This window comes from Aquarana catesbeiana, linkage group LG01, assembly GCF_042186555.1.
Source record: "Aquarana catesbeiana isolate 2022-GZ linkage group LG01, ASM4218655v1, whole genome shotgun sequence".
Lineage (NCBI taxonomy): Eukaryota > Metazoa > Chordata > Amphibia > Anura > Ranidae > Aquarana > Aquarana catesbeiana.
Window position 1 is genome coordinate 388,454,937 of NC_133324.1, and position 16,313 is coordinate 388,471,249.

The window sequence follows — 16,313 nt, forward strand, 5'->3', positions numbered from 1 at the left end:
TGCTGACCTATCCCAACTTACTATTACTAAAAGACGATCCATGAAACCCCAACTAATGGAACTGCAACGCCACAACATTATGTATCAATGGGGCTTCCCCTTTTCAGTCAGATTTAACTACCAAGGTACAATTTACAGAAGCAGATCAGCAGATGAACTACAACAAACCCTTTTAAAATTAAATCTGACAGAACCCACAAGCAGCAACACTCCCACACGCAGAAGAATAGCATCATCTTCACCTTCAGGCAGCACCCAGAAAATTTCAGAACAAAATGGGAATCATCATTCTCACAAAAGAGGCCGTTATGCCACATCATCCATGGACCAAGAAGATTCAATGGACTGACATCCTAATTCCTGATATCTCTTCATTTATTATACTAAGAGATGGTTCTCTATAAAAAACCTATATTTATAACTGAATGTAACTGCATTCTGATAGTCACACACTGTGTGGTATCATGTTACATTCCAGTTATATTTCTTATTACTTCTGATTCATATAGCCTTAGAATATATAAGTGAAATAAGGAAATTCTTGTTCAGTTATATATTATCAGGTAATAACAATAGATTTATTACTTTTTAGGACAAATATGTTCAATAATCCAGAAGTAATGGAAGCTTTTTCTTTCTTTTCTTAAAACAAATATATTATTACCTAACTAGTTCCTAGAATTATGTTTTTGTTTATTCTAATCTGAAGCAATACAACCTCAATTTTATGAGTTAACATATCTAAACAGTTACATATGAATAAAATATGTAATTGTTTACTCTAAAAGGGTTAAAATCCCAAAATAATTCAAACTATCTTCATCAATACCAAAGTTATTAACAGTACCTTTCTAACTGAATTATTTAGCCTAGGGCAAGACTAACCATATACAACCACCCTGGAATAAATAATTTCAACAAAAACTATATTCTGCACTCCAATTAATGAAATATCATTTTGATGTCTTTTGACATAGCACTTCTCTCCTGTAAGCGGAAGATCCATGTACCCCCATTAGCCCTCCTCATTCTCCCAACCATATTATGTGGGAGTGTGACGAAGGCACTTATTCCCCTGAGAGAGATATTTATTCTCTTTCACTGTTAAATTGTGATTACTTGCAAAAAATAATTTATACAATGTATCATCTAATCTCATATGTTTTTTGTTTACTCTTTACTCCAGAATTCACTGGTTTCTTTTCTATCTATTCATCTCTTCAGTCCACACAGGTTGATCTGCGCAGTCAGCTCTGCATAACAAAAAGTAAGTCAAAACTATTTGATCTATTGCCATGGCACCACTGAATATACTTTCCCTAAATGTTCAGGGAATAAATGTCCCTCAAAAAAGGACCAAAGCCTTCCGTACTTTCCATAACAAGAAGGCTCACATAGTATGCCTCCAAGAAACACACTTCACCAAAGATTCTACTCCAAAATATATTTCTCCTTTTTATCAACAAATTTACACGGCTTCTACCTGTACCAAGCAAAAGGGAACTCTAATTGCATTTCACCGATCCACACCATTCACCTTATCATCAGAAATTAAAGACCCAGAAGGTAGATACCTGATACTCATGGGTTATATAATGGATACAGCAATCACGGTGATTTCCTACTACGCTCCTAACAAACAACCTACACCATTCCTCTCACATATATTACAAGTGATTAATACACACAAAATAGGAACAGTGATAATGTGTGGAGATTCGAACCAGGTCCTCCTCCCATTTCTAGATAAATCACCTTTTATACCATCCAAAATAACCTCTAGATTACCTTTTTCTCAACTTCTTTCCAAATACAATCTGGTAGATTCATGGAGAGAAAGTAACCCAATGAAAAAGAAATTCACTTATTTCTCGCACCCTCATCAAACCTTCACCAGAATAGATCATATTTTTCTAACAATAGGAATGATACCAGAAATTATTGCATCAGATATAATTCCGATTCCGTGGTCTGACCATAATGCAGTATACACTACTATAGCCTCAGCCATACCAAAAGCGCATGACCCAACGTGGTACTTACCGGATATAATGCTCAAACACCCACTACATCAGATGGCCATTGAACAAGCTTTAAAGGAATACATATCAATTAATAATACAACAGACATTTCCCCAATAACACTGTGGGAAGCTCATAAGCCTGTCTTGCGTGGTACAATACAAAGACAAATGGCACTATTTAAACGGGAACGCAAAAATCTAGCAAAAAAACTAGAACCCAATTTTAATGCAGCCTACATATCATTTCAAGATAATCCATCTAAGAGTACAAAATCTCATCTGGAAAAATCTAGATTGGAATACGATCTATTTCTCACTGAGTCAGTTGATAAATCCCTCAAACGCTGCAAACACAATTTCTACATGAATACAAACAAACCAGGTACATATTTGGCTCGGGCATTAAATTCAACTAACAAATCTTTCAAACCAATACGTTTGAAATTATCAAAAAATGTTTACACTTGTAATCCAGTTAAAATAGTCCATAAATTTCACTCACATCTCGCAACTTTATACAAGACAAACAATGAATTTAATCCTACAGAGGCTGAATCCTTCTTCTCAAAAATAACCTTACCTGAGTTATCTCAGAATCAAAAAAGCAGTTTGGATGAGCCTATAACTATAGATGAAGTTGCTAACGCCATAAAAGACCTAAAACTTAACAAAAGACCAGGCCCAGACGGCTATTCGGCTTTATACTATAAAACATTCTCAGAAATACTCTCTCCCATTCTCACTGAAACTTTTAACAAACTTCTAGATGGACATTCTTTTCGGCAAGAAACACTAATGGCAATTGTTTGTATGATCCCAAAACCCCTTTCTGATGATACTTCCTGTGTGAATTATCGGCCTATCTCTCTGTTAAACCTCGATATTAAATTATTAGCAAAAATAATAGCAAAACGCCTCAATAGCATTATAGGAAAATTAATACATAGAGATCAAGTAGGCTTCATGCCAAATAGACAGGCAGGCGATAATATACGCAGGGCAGTGTTATTGGCACATATTGCTAAAAAATGGAAAATCCCTTTATGTTTTCTATCTCTCGATATTAAGAGGGCATTTGACACAGTATCCTGGCAATATATGCAATATTCATTACAAAAATGGGGTTTTGGACCCCACTTTTTAACATGGATCAAAGCATTATATAATAAACCCAAAGCCTATATAAAATATGCTGGATACAAATCTGAAGCCTTTAATATCGAAAGAGGTACCCGACAGGGTTGCCCATTATCTCCCTTATTATTTGCCCTTATACTCGAACCCATGGCCCAATACATCAGAACAAACCAAACTATAACTGGCATTGAAGTAGGAGGTATTACACACAAATTATGTATATTTGCAGACGATATATTACTTTTTCTATCATCACCACAGGTCTCTGGTCCTAACTTAATACCAGCTCTTGATGGATTTGCAGCCCTATCCGGCCTTATGATTAATCCCAAGAAATGCCTAGTGCTTAATATTTCACTCACAAACATGGAATTGATCCCGGCTAGGGCTGCACTCCCATACACATGGGCAGAAAAATCAATCCCATATCTTGGAATTCATTTAACAGCATTTCATTCTGACTTATTCTCAACCAATTATCCTCCTGTATTAAGACAGATCACAAATCTAATAAAACAATGGTCGCAACTTCCTTTATCCTGGATAGGGAAGATTAATGCAATCAAAATGACTATTCTACCCAAATTGCTTTATCTATTCAGAGTCCTCCCTATTCCAATTCCTTCCTATTTTTTGAGAATAGTACAAAAAAGAGCAACTTCGTTTATATGGGGCTCTTCTAAACCATGTATACCTATACACACACTACATCTTCCCAAAAATAAAGGAGGCCTGGGATACCCTAATTTTACTAACTACTACAGAGCAGCACATTTGGCCAGTCTGTCCAAATACCATGCAAAACAGGAAATCCCATTATGGGTATTTATAGAGGCTTCAGAAAATGACCCTCTATTAATATCAAATTTATTATGGCTTGATCCTAAAGACCGCTTTAAAATTCATAATCCCATAACTAAACACTTCTTATCTCTCTGGGATAAACTAAAAACCAAATATCAGTTACAATCTCCACACAATCCTCTCCTTTCTTTTATCAGAAATCCGGCCTTTTATCCGGCATGGATCTACCCAAATTCTTTTAAAGCTTGGACAACATCAGGCATTCAGACACTAAATGACTTCATAGCATCTAAATCATTCCTTTCATTCCCATCGCTTAGAGAAAAATATGATCTACCAAACTCTGAGATATTCAGATATCTCCAAATCAAAAATTTCTATACACCATTCCTAAAGGGGGATACACCATTATCCCAATTATCCATTTTTGAATCAATCTGTACAAAAGATCCATTTGCTAAAGGTACAATTTCATCACTTTATAATCAATTATATGGAGTAGCAAATCTTAATAGACCCTCTTACGTTCAGAGGTGGGAGGAGGACCTGGGACGAACTTTAAAAGACACAGACTGGTCTAACATATGGCTCACATCTAAGTCATCTTCACCCAACATCTTAGCACTGGAGACAAATTATAAAGTCCTAACTCGCTGGTACCTTGTACCCACTAGAGTGGCAAAATATTCACCTAATACCTCAGCTCTTTGTTTTCGAGGATGCCCAGAAATAGGCACATATTTACACATATGGTGGACGTGCCCAGTAATCCAAACCTTCTGGAAGGAAGTCTTCGTGATTGCATCTAAAATATTTAAAAAAATAATACAACCAGATCCATATTTAACTTTACTTAATCTAAAACCGGAATGGTTAACACTCTCTCAATTCAAACTTATGATCCAACTAATAACGGCTGCAAAACAAACAGTGGCCAAGGCATGGAAATCTCCTACATTGGTACTAGCAGAAACAATTCACAGAATGAATAATACAATGTCCCATGCTAAGATGGTAGCCATCGATCAAAATCAAATTCCAAAATTTGAAAAACTTTGGCATCCTTGGATAAAACAACAGTTCCTGTCAAACTTCAATGACTCTGTCCTGTTGCCATGGTAACAGATTAAATGACTTACAGAGACACCCATTCTAAGGCTTCAAAGAGAACTAAAAAGAATAATAAACTGACGAGTGGGACAACCTTGTGGACCATACCTCTACCTTTCAACTCTTTTTCTTCTTTCTCTTTCCTTTTCTCCACCTTACGATTAAAGCTCATTATCAGAATTTATTTGACCTATATACACTCTACTTGTAAACAATATGTATAGTAGGTATAAATCATTTAAATACCTACAAAAGTAACTAAGGAAATGATATATATCTTTAATTTAGGTTTATGTGAACCCAATGTTTAATATTTGAAATTTACCTATATAAACCCTACTGTAAAACAATGAGCTTACTTTATAGATCCTTGTAAACTTACTTTATGTATCTTTACAACATTACATACTCAATAAACTTCTTTTGACAAGGAAAGATGAGGGAATCTTTTCCTCTAGCTGCAGCCATGAGTTGTTCTTTGGTGTGATAGAAGTGGAATTTTGCAATAATATCACGAGAGGGACCTTCTGGTTTACGTGGTGTTAAAGCTCTGTGAATCCTATCCATCTCCAAACGATTGACCGGGACTGACGGTAGTAATTCTTGGAAAAGTGCAGTCATAGTAGAATGAAGGTCAACAATAGTCTCAGGTATTCCTCGTATACAAAGATTTGATCGACGTGCTCTATTTTCAAAGTCCTCTAAGCATGTTTGCAGAATAAGGTTTTCTTCCTTAAGAGTCTCTAATTCATTATCATGGGACAGTACATTCGTTTCCATGTCATCCACTCTGATTTCTAGGTCAGAAGTGCGCTGGCCTAACTCATGGATTTCTTTTGTGAGACTTTCAGTTATATAGTCTGAGGTCTGCTTTAAGGCTTTCTGTAACATTTTTTCTATTTGTCTCAAAATATTTGGATATAGGGAATCTGTTTTTCTTGTGAGGCAGCGCTGTATTCACAGTCAGAGTCATTATAGGCATTCTGAGGTAACTGCAGTTGCTTAGCAGCACGAGATGTGCCTGTGTGTGAGGAAGAAGGCTGTGCCATTTTACAGGGGCCTCTAGACTGTGTATCCTTGGCACTCTTTAGTTTATTTTTACCTCGGGCAGCACCAAAGACCATTTTATTTATCCCAGGGTCACTTTGGAGGCTTATGGTAAGATTATTTTCAGTTTACCATGCCTTGTGGGTGTCTTTATCAGCCGAGGAGTCCCGAGAGATGTGGAGCTTCAGCTGGACATGTCTGTCTTTGGCGACTCCGCCTCCTATTTGTCCTGTTTACTGTTATCATCAATAGTGAAAGTGAAAAAACATCCCAAATTTTAAAGCAGAGCTCCAGGTTCCCCCCAATTAAATTTAAAGTCAGCAGCGACAAATATTGTAGCTACCGACTTTCAGTATAAGTAAACTTATCTGCCCCCGTGAATGCAGCGATGCCCTCACCTAAACCAATTCTATAATCGGCCCTGGGAGCAGGCACCAGCATCTGAAGTAAGGGAAACAGGAAGGAAAGCCTTGCGGCTTCACAGCCGGGTTTATACCGTGCACGCTGTGCCTTGTGAATGGTCCCATAGTCTTTTGGGACCTGTGATGATCCCAAAAGACCCATCCCCCCTAAAAAGTGCCAAATGTGGCAGTGGAGGGTGCAAACAAGTGGAACTTCCCCTTCTGGGTGGAGCTCCACTTTAAGTGGTCACCAAAACAGGAATAGAGGGGAAATCTTTCAAGAGGGACACTAGATATGGTGACCCCAGTGACTGCCAGAGATTTCCCCTGCATGCACAAATGCTGCATTGCCCTAAAGCAATGCACGTTAACACACAACGCAACATGTAATTAATGCATATGCTTTTATGCACCACAGTGAACAAGGCTGAGGTGAATGGACCCTGAGAAGTAATACTTAACACTAAAGAAACTCAAGAGGTCAGGAATGACTTGCTTTATAGCCATTTTACTACTTTGATAGAATATCTAAATAGTTTCATGGCTATATTCTGGACACAAGTGCACTTGAAGGCCACACTCCAGGCTTACTTTAAGTCTTGCACAGTTGTACAGTCTCCTTTGCTGCAATGAATTTGCTTACACTGATTTCCTTGCACTCTGTAGTCATCTTACAGTATTCATTAGATTCTGCAGCAAGTCAGCTAGAGAATGCCTCCTTTCTGGCTGGAGAACATGCAGAATCATTTAGCCTTTTCCTCCGAAACCTTACTGTTCCTGGCCCTCCCCCTTTATTTATTAGATGTCAGTTATTTAAACATTGAGGCCCAGCATCACGTATGGGTATTACCTAGGGTGGTCTGCATGTAAATACAGTCTGTCTTGGAAAGCTCACTCCTTCAGACTTATATTCACTTTTCAAGGCATTTTAATATTTACACAATTTTCATCAAGGCTTGAGAGGAGTACTAGGGAAGGGTGCTGTGATGGTTTTAGGAAGCTACGCTGGCCCCTCCCACCAGCCATGATCTTCTGGCGTTGCACAGAGAAGCACAGAAGCCTATTGATGATGTCAGTGGGTCTAAAACAAGGTAATTACTGAAATTAGAAATGTTTTATCTAGGAAATTTCATTAGCAGGTTGATAAGAAAGAAACAGAGGAACCAGGAAAAACAAACTATCAGCAGATTAAACTTCAGCGGAAAGCTGCTCAAATTAATACGTGACCATACTCTTGGTATAAATAGGAAGACTAGTAGATAAACAGTACTTCAGCCTATGGTCTCTGTCACTTTCTATCACAGCCTTATTTTGAAGAATCAATACTGTAGATAATCATGATTTAATTTACACACACACAGCCATAACAAAGTTTGCTATTACTGTATATGGGGTGGACCTAAAAAGGCTGAGAAAGCTATGTACCTGGAATCACATTAATACTACTTGTTATGTAAGGGGATTTACGATATAGTGATTTTTAAAACTTCAGGGATAAGTGCAGTATTGCAGTTTTTCGATATCCAAGAATACTTTATAATATTTAACTTACTTAAATGTCCAATTATTCTTCCAACGCTTGAAATAAAAAAACACCTTAGTAACAAGAAACTATATACTTATTTAACCGGAAGCAAAACATAATATAGACATGACTAGTGATGAAAACACAAAAAGAACTGTATCTAAGGAGACATCACTAAACATAGCTGTGAATATGATTCTAGAGCACATTATGTTAAGTTGTGTAAAATTTGAAACAAATTAGTTTTGCCCATGTTGCTAAAAGTTGTGAAAATAATACCCAGCCCTGCTCAGGACTAAAAATAATAATGCAACAACAACTGAGAGGGTATCATATTTTTTATCTCTAAGCATTTGACTGCTATTGTACACTTTTCTGTGAGGTAATCAAAGTAGGCATCCACAAGGAAAGCTAATAAGCACTTTAGCACTTTAAAGCTGAACTTTGTAGAAATAAAAAAAGTCCGTATTTTTCGCTCCATATAAGACGCACTTTTTTCCCCTCCAAAAATTAGGGGAAATGTCTGTGCGTCTTATGGACCAGCCGCCACCGTGTTACAATATCAGGCACCTCCCCTCTCCTTTCCCTGCTATTCCTTCTGGGTCCTATAAGTTGGGGTGCATGTCACTGCGCACGCGCAGTGATGATTTTTTGTCCCTGCTCGATCGGTGACGTCAGGCGTCGATCAAGCGGGGGATACAAGAGGCCAACATCTCCAGAGTGTCATCTGCTGGAGTGACCATGCGATGTGTGTACATGGTGACAGGTAATCTAGTCATTCTCAGGTCTTTCTTGATCAGGCTGCACCTGCAGTGCTGTGCTCACAGCCTGCATGGCAAATTTGTTATAAGATGATGATATTTCCTATATATAGACTGAATTTGGTGGCAGGGCGATATTTGTTTGCTGCCTGAAAGCTATCTTGCACACTTGATAGATGCCTATTTTTAGGCATCAGCTTTGATTGGTTGTGTAAGTTACAAACTGTTGTATATTAATTGGGGATGTGGGCATCCTCTTCTATGCTCCAAATCAGCATCATTTGGTTCAGATTTTTTTTTCTTGTTTTCCTCCTCTCAAACCTAGGTGCGTCTTATGGTCAGGTGCATCTTATGGAGCAAAAAATATAGTAACTATGCAGTGTAGCAGCTAACCTGACTGTACTGACAGCCGGCGTTGCGTGAGATAAACTGAGCTATGTTTGCATTTCTCATATACCACCAGGACTTAGCTCAGCCTGCCTTGTGCAAAGCCAGCTGTCAATAAATTCTAAAGACATAGATAACTGTTTTCTTGGGAGGTTCAGCACTCTTTGACTCCTATGTTGATTATTTACAGGAGACAGGGGATGAGGACTGTAGAAACATTGTGTGCCATAGTCCTGGATGTTAAAAGAAAACCAATTGTGACTTCAGATTCATACTAAAAGATATTTTTCAATACTTCACCACAAGATGCCTACTACAAACAGATGGCATTTTTGCCTTTTTTTCTTTTACACTAGGTCTTCTTGTTATGAAGCTGGGTCCTTATTTTTGCAGGTGATGTCACTGTGCATTCAAGAGCCAGCAAAACGATTTTGCTGATTTGTGCATTGAATTGCCTGCTAAACCTCACTATACACACAAGCTATCACTCATCATGTAGGGTACTATCAGCAAAACAATTACTTCCTTATTTATTACCATTTCTATGAATATATGTCTTCAGGGGTTAATTATAACATGAAGGGCCCAGTGTTTGTGACGTAAATGCCCCTGTGGTTTACTTAGTTATCTCTCCATAGCTCTACCATAACACCCAATGTTTGTGCTGTGCTTATGTGCAGTATTCTAAACAGTGTTTCTTAATTCTTGTTCAGTCAAGGCACCCTTTACAATTTAAATATTCTCAAATCACCACTATTCCAAAATATAAAAAAACAAATTAATAGTTTTACATATCGCTGCAACATTCACAAACGTGGGCCACCCAACGTTAGAGGTGATTTATTCCTCCACCTTTGCAAACTGGTACTGACCGTATTCTAGCATTTCTCTTCTCCCTCAGTTTTACTCCCTTTCTTTGCTAATGTGACCCCAGTACTGCTGGAGAGGCAGGGGAAGGGCAAACAAGGATGCGGGCATCCTCCTTATCATCCAATCACATCATTAGCTGTTAGGATCCAGTGGCTGACCCGCATGGTGCCAAAAGTTGTAACACTTCACAATAAAAACCTGTGGTTTCGCGTTTCAAAAAGGAAGGCTTGATCCACCAACTTGTTTACAATTTTGGGGCAATTTGTGGCAATTTAAAGGCATTTTGCTAAGGCACTCCTGAAGGGCCCAGAGGGCACCCTGGTTAAAAAAGGCTGTTCTAGCCCATACATCTTGCTGTGGCCATGTTTGGTGGGGGCAGAGCTTGGACAGCAGAGATGCTAATTAACTTGCAGATGAATGAAATGCACAAAATGGAAGTAGCTTGTGATCCATGCATAGGAAGAAGGTGGGTTATTTTCTGAAGACCTCCATCATTCCAGCAACCCCCTCCACTTTTAACACCTGCTCTCTCTTTTATACTTCAGTACAGCTGCCTTTAGGTGGATATGAATCTGTGGCAATTGTAGAGCAGGCAGCAATTTTCTCTTCCCTCTGATGCTCCAGTGGGTGGGTGGGTGTTTCCTCAGCATCCTCACTTACAGTGCAGGACTGCTGGTCCTGCATTGTATGTGAAGAGGTCAGAGTGTGACCAATGGACAAAACACCAAAGAGAAGCAGCTTCAGAGGACAGGTTTCATGGAGAATAGGAGATTGGTAAGTAAAAGTGCATTTTACCACGAGGAGCTGGAAGTTCCAGAAGCGCTTTGTGAAGAAACTAAGAAGTACGCCAATAGTTCACAAATTTACAGACTAAAAGAAAAGATAACTAAAAATACCAACAAATTCAGACTTATTGAGGTTGACTATAAGAAAAAAAAAAGTGCAGATTTTTTTTCTGTATTTCAATATAACCCAACTACAGCTCATAAGTAAACTTAAGATCTTATTTAAAGAGTAATTTCAGGGAACACTAAGCATTCATGTGCAGTTTATTTTGGGCACCAGTTCACAAAAAGGATATTGGAGAATGGGAGAAAGTGCAGAGAAGGACAACCAAATTGATAAGAGGCATGGACAAGCTCAGCTATGAGGAAAAATTAGCTGAACTGAATTCATTCTCTCTTGAGAAGAGGAGATTAAGGGGGATATGATCAACATGTATAAATACATAAGTGGTCCATGTTGTGAACTTGGTGTAGTGTTATTGATTTTCAGGTCTTTACAGAGGACAAGGTTGCCCTCTTTACGCCTGGAGGAAAAGATATTTAACCTCTACATACAGAAAGGCTTCTTCACACTAAGAGATGTAAAAATGTAGAATAGACTCCCTCAAAAACTGGTTCTGGCCATCTCAGTAGATTTTTTTAAAAAGGCTGAATGCATTCCTAAATGCACAAAATTTAACTGGATATACATTTTTAGAGGTAATAACACCAGGGGTAGTTGATCCAGGGAATGTCGAGTTGCCTCCCAGGGGATTGAACAGGAATTTTTTGCCCCAGTGGAGTGAACTGGGTCATGCTTTGTTTTTTGGGTTTTTTTTTGCCTTCCTCTGGATGAACTGTGTATATGGGGGTTTTTTATTTGTGTGTGTGTGTGTGTGTTTTTTATTGGAACTAGATGAACCAGTGTCTTTTTCAACCTCACTAATTATGCAACTATAAGTTCAATTTGTACTGATGCTGTGTATGCTAGCAGTAACTAGTATCTGACTGAATATAAACACAGCTTTAGTACAAATTTACCTTATAGTCCAACTACGGGCACCATTATTTATTAACTTTAGAGACAATAGTAGTTGTTTTCCTCGGGCATGTGGTAATTGAATTCTGTCTTTCTTTACACAAATAGATATACAGTGCCTTGCAAAAGTATTCACCCCCCTTTGCTTTTTACCTATTTTATTACATTACAGCCTTTAGTTCAATGTTTTTTTAATCTGAATTATATGTGATCAGAACACAATAGTTTAAGTTGGTGAAGCAAAATTAGAAAAATATATACATAAAACTATTTTTCAGAAATAAAAAACTGATAATTGGCATGTCCGTATGTACTCACCCCCTTTGTTATGAAGCCTATAAAAAGCTCTGGTGCAACAAATCACCTTCAGAAGTCACATAATTAGTGAAATGATGTCCCCCTGTGTGTACAGTGTCACATTGTCTGTCATTACATATACACACCTTTTTGAAAGGCTCCAGAGGCTGCAACACCTAAGCAAGAGGCGCCACTAACCAAACACTGCCATGAAGACCAAGGAATTCTCCAAACAAGTAAGGGACAATGTTGTTGAGAAGTACAAGTCAGGGTTAGGTTATAAAAAAATATCCAAATCTTTGATGATCCCTAGGAGCACCATCAAATGGAAAGAAAATGCAAGCCTGCCAAGAGACGGCCGCACACCAAAACTCATGGGCAAGGAAGGCATTAATCAGAGAGGCAGCACAGAGAATTAAGGTAACCCTGGATGAGTTGCAGAGTTCCACAGCAGAGACTGGAGTATCTGTACATAGGACGACAATAAGCTGGTGCCCTCCATAGAGTTGGGCTTTATGGCAGAGTGGCCAGAAGAAAGCCATTACTTTCAGCAAAAAACAAAATGGCACGTTTTGAGTTTGCGAAAAGGCATGTGGGAGACTCCCAAAATGTATGGAGGAAGGTGCTCTGGTCTGATGAGACTAAAATTTCACTTTTTAGCCAAAGAAAATGCTAGGTCTGGCGCAAACCCAACACATCACATCACCCAAAGAACACCATCCCTACAGTGAAACATGGTGGTGGCAGCATCATATTGTGGGGATGTTTTTTAGCAGTCGGAACTGGGAAACTGGTCAGGGTTGAGGGAAAGATGGATGGTGCTAAATACAGGGATATTCTTGAGCAAAACCTGTACCACTCTGTGTGTGATTTAAGGCTAGGATGGAGGGTCACCTTCCAGCAGAACAATGACCCCAAACACACTGCTAAAGCAACACTTGAGTTGTTTAAGGGGAAACATGTAAATGTGTTGGAATGGCCTAGTCAAAGCCCAGACCTAAATCCAATAGAAAATCTGTGGTCAGACTTAAAGATTGCTGTTCACAAGCATAAACCATACAGCTTGAAGAAGCTGGAGCAGTTTTGCAAGGAGGAATGGGCAAAAATACCAGTGGTAAGATGTGGCAAGCTCATAGAGACTTATCCAAAGTGACTAGGAGCTGTGATAGACACAAAAGGTGGATCTACAAAGTATTGACTTTAGCGGGGTGAATAGTTATGCACATTGACTTTTTCTGTCATTTTGTCCTATTTGTTGTTTGCATCACAATAAAAAAAAAATCTTCAAAGTTGTGGGCATGTTCTGTAAATTAAATGATGCAAATCCTCAAACAATCCATGTTAATTCCAGGTTGTGAGGCAACAAAAACATGAAAAATGCCAAGGGGGTGGATACTTTTGCAAGGCACTGTAAAAGACACTAATGCTGGTATTATATCTCTGCTCCCATGCTTGACCTCTCACAAAATGCATGACAGCGGGATTTCTGTTTTAATAGTGGTTACTGACTTTGGAGTGCCTGAACCAAGATGGCACCATCCTTATAATGAAAAAAGATGATGAAGGCTTTGTCAGGTACACAAGACACTGTGTACAGTACTGTGATCCCTATGAGGGGTAATGAATATCTTGAAGAGCTTGCACCTTACTTAGTATGTATGCAATTACTATGAAACAAATATATATGAGGTGGTGCTCTTTAAGCCCCATATTTTGAAAGGCAGTGGCCTAGGAATGCATAAACACACATTTTTCAGGTGCTCTCCTCAAAGTTTATGTGGGCAAAAATTTGTGATTCTGCCCAAAGAAGCTCATGCATTTTTGGAGCTTTGCATTAGAAGCAACAAATGACGCAGTGCTCAGGTGTGAACGGGCACACTGAGCATAATGGAATTCCTCATCTTGAGATTTGTCCGCTTCAACAATCATGCAATAAAACACTCATGGGTGACTGGTGAGCTAAGATCCTATGGGTAGGTATTGAAGTAATCACATATGTCATATGTCTGCTCCTTTCTTTCATTGCTACAAGAAGTAGGCAATGCTGCTGCCAGCTTATTATTTCATACTGAAGTGGACTATTTATGAAAGTAGCCCAGCTGTGAAACCAGGGAAAATCTACCTAATAAAAAACACATCACCATTATTGTATCCAAAGGAAAAGCATTCATTAATGTTATGGATTTAACAGTTAAAGCGTTAATGAAGATGAGGAAAAGCAGTGTGTGTTCATTATGTTCAGTCTATAAAGCATTTTCTCCTGTGACTTGGCAGCCAGAGACCTCTGGACTTATAATACTTATTAGCAAAGCTAAATATTGATGCATATAGAGTTATCTATCAAACTTTCAGCTGTCTTCACTATGAAGATACATGAGAGGATTTAGAAACAGTATAATAAACAGCATAAAACTGCTACAAATTTACACTGTGATTTGTGCTTTGCTAAGATGTTTGTTGAGCCACCACATTCAATGTGACAGAAAAGAGGTACTTCACACTACAGATATGAAAGTTCCATGGGCGCATCTCTATTTCTAGAAATTCAAATGGCTAGAACAGAACATTCCCAAGACAGGAGAGGATATTGTGCACACATAAAATTAAAGTGTTGCAAAGCAAACAAAAATCCGAGCACTTTATGCTGGCCTTCACTGACTAGAATAGTGTTTTTATTTTAAAATATATGACCTACATTTAAACCCGCTATACATTTGGAATTTCTGTGCTACTCTATACTAATGCCAGGGTCTGTGTGATTTATTAAATGGAAATGAATGGAAGTGGGAGAAAGTACTATAAAGATAATTTGGGGGCGTGGCTTGGCGCTCAGCGGAGATGGACGCCTAACACAGGAGCTCCGACGGTATTGCAGCCTAAACCCGTCTCTACACACTCATATCATTCAATAATGAGCAGGTGGAACTTCGGCACACTTCGCACCAGATCCTGCCGTCTGTCGGCAGTGAATAAGGGGAGAAATATAACGGATCTCTTCAAAAATCCATCGGCAGCACGGTATGTCAAGAAGCAAGATGGCGACACCACATGTGGAGGAGGACCATATCGAGGACTCCCAGTCAGCGATGGAGGACAATGGTAGGGGAACCCCCCACCCAGATCTCCCCCTCACATATGCAGGGATGTCTGGCTTCACAGCTGACATTAAGGCTACCTTTTCAGCGGATATAACTGACTTAAAATCCAGCATGCTTGTTCTCACTGACAAGATGGCCACTGCAGAAGCAGTTGAAAGACACAGAGACAAGGACATACACAGATTAGAAAAGGTAGCCAATTCACAGTCCCAGCATCTTATTGAAATTAACAAACATCTTGAGGATTTAGACAACAGAGGAAGGAGGAATAATATTAGGGTCAGAGGGATCCCTGAGTCCGTGGACGCTTACCAAATCACCCCAGCCTTACAGAGGGTTTTCAATAGCCTGCTGGAAGGGCCTGAAGACACAGCCATTGATTTTGTAAGGGCTCACAGAGCACTCAGAGCCAGGAGCCCAGACAATATGCCCCCCGTGACATTATCTGCTGCTTACAAAACTTTTCCCTAAAGGAGGATATCATGCATAAGGCAGGCAGGAATGATCAGATCATCTTTAATGGCGAGACTATTATGCTCTTCCACGATCTCTCCCAGATCACCCTAAAAAAACGCAAAGCCCTATGACCATTGTTGGAGAAACTGAGAGAAAAGGATTCACGCTACACGTGGCACTTTCTGTTTGCACTAATGGTAAACTACAATGGGAAACAACATACACTTCATTCACCGGAAGATCTTCCTGAATTCTGTCAGGCACTTCAAATGGATCAAGTGGATCTACCAGCACGGTATCAGGAATTTACTTTGTTACCCTTGGAAAAACCTCAACCTAGATCTCCATTTGCCTCCCCAGACAAGCGTCAACCTAAAAAGATGAAACCATCTCGCTCTGGCGGCTCCCAAGCAGGAACACCGAGCAACAGACCTCACTCCTCCAGAGGATCTCAAGACGCCTGAAGGTAAAGTCCGTGATTACAACACACCTGCCGAGACTGTAAGTAACTTATACCAGTAACACCATTATGACCCTCAGTCCCATACTCAATTTGACACAGCAAGACTAGAGACAAACCTGATAAGGCAATG

At 39.1% G+C, this 16,313-nt stretch overlaps 1 protein-coding gene across 1 annotated transcript in view; it reads right to left on the bottom strand.

Moving 5' to 3' along the window:
- RORB (RAR related orphan receptor B) overlaps positions 1 to 16,313 on the bottom strand; it is a 406,621-nt gene that overhangs the window by 240,698 nt on the left and 149,610 nt on the right. The gene's annotated exons all lie outside the window — the stretch shown is intronic.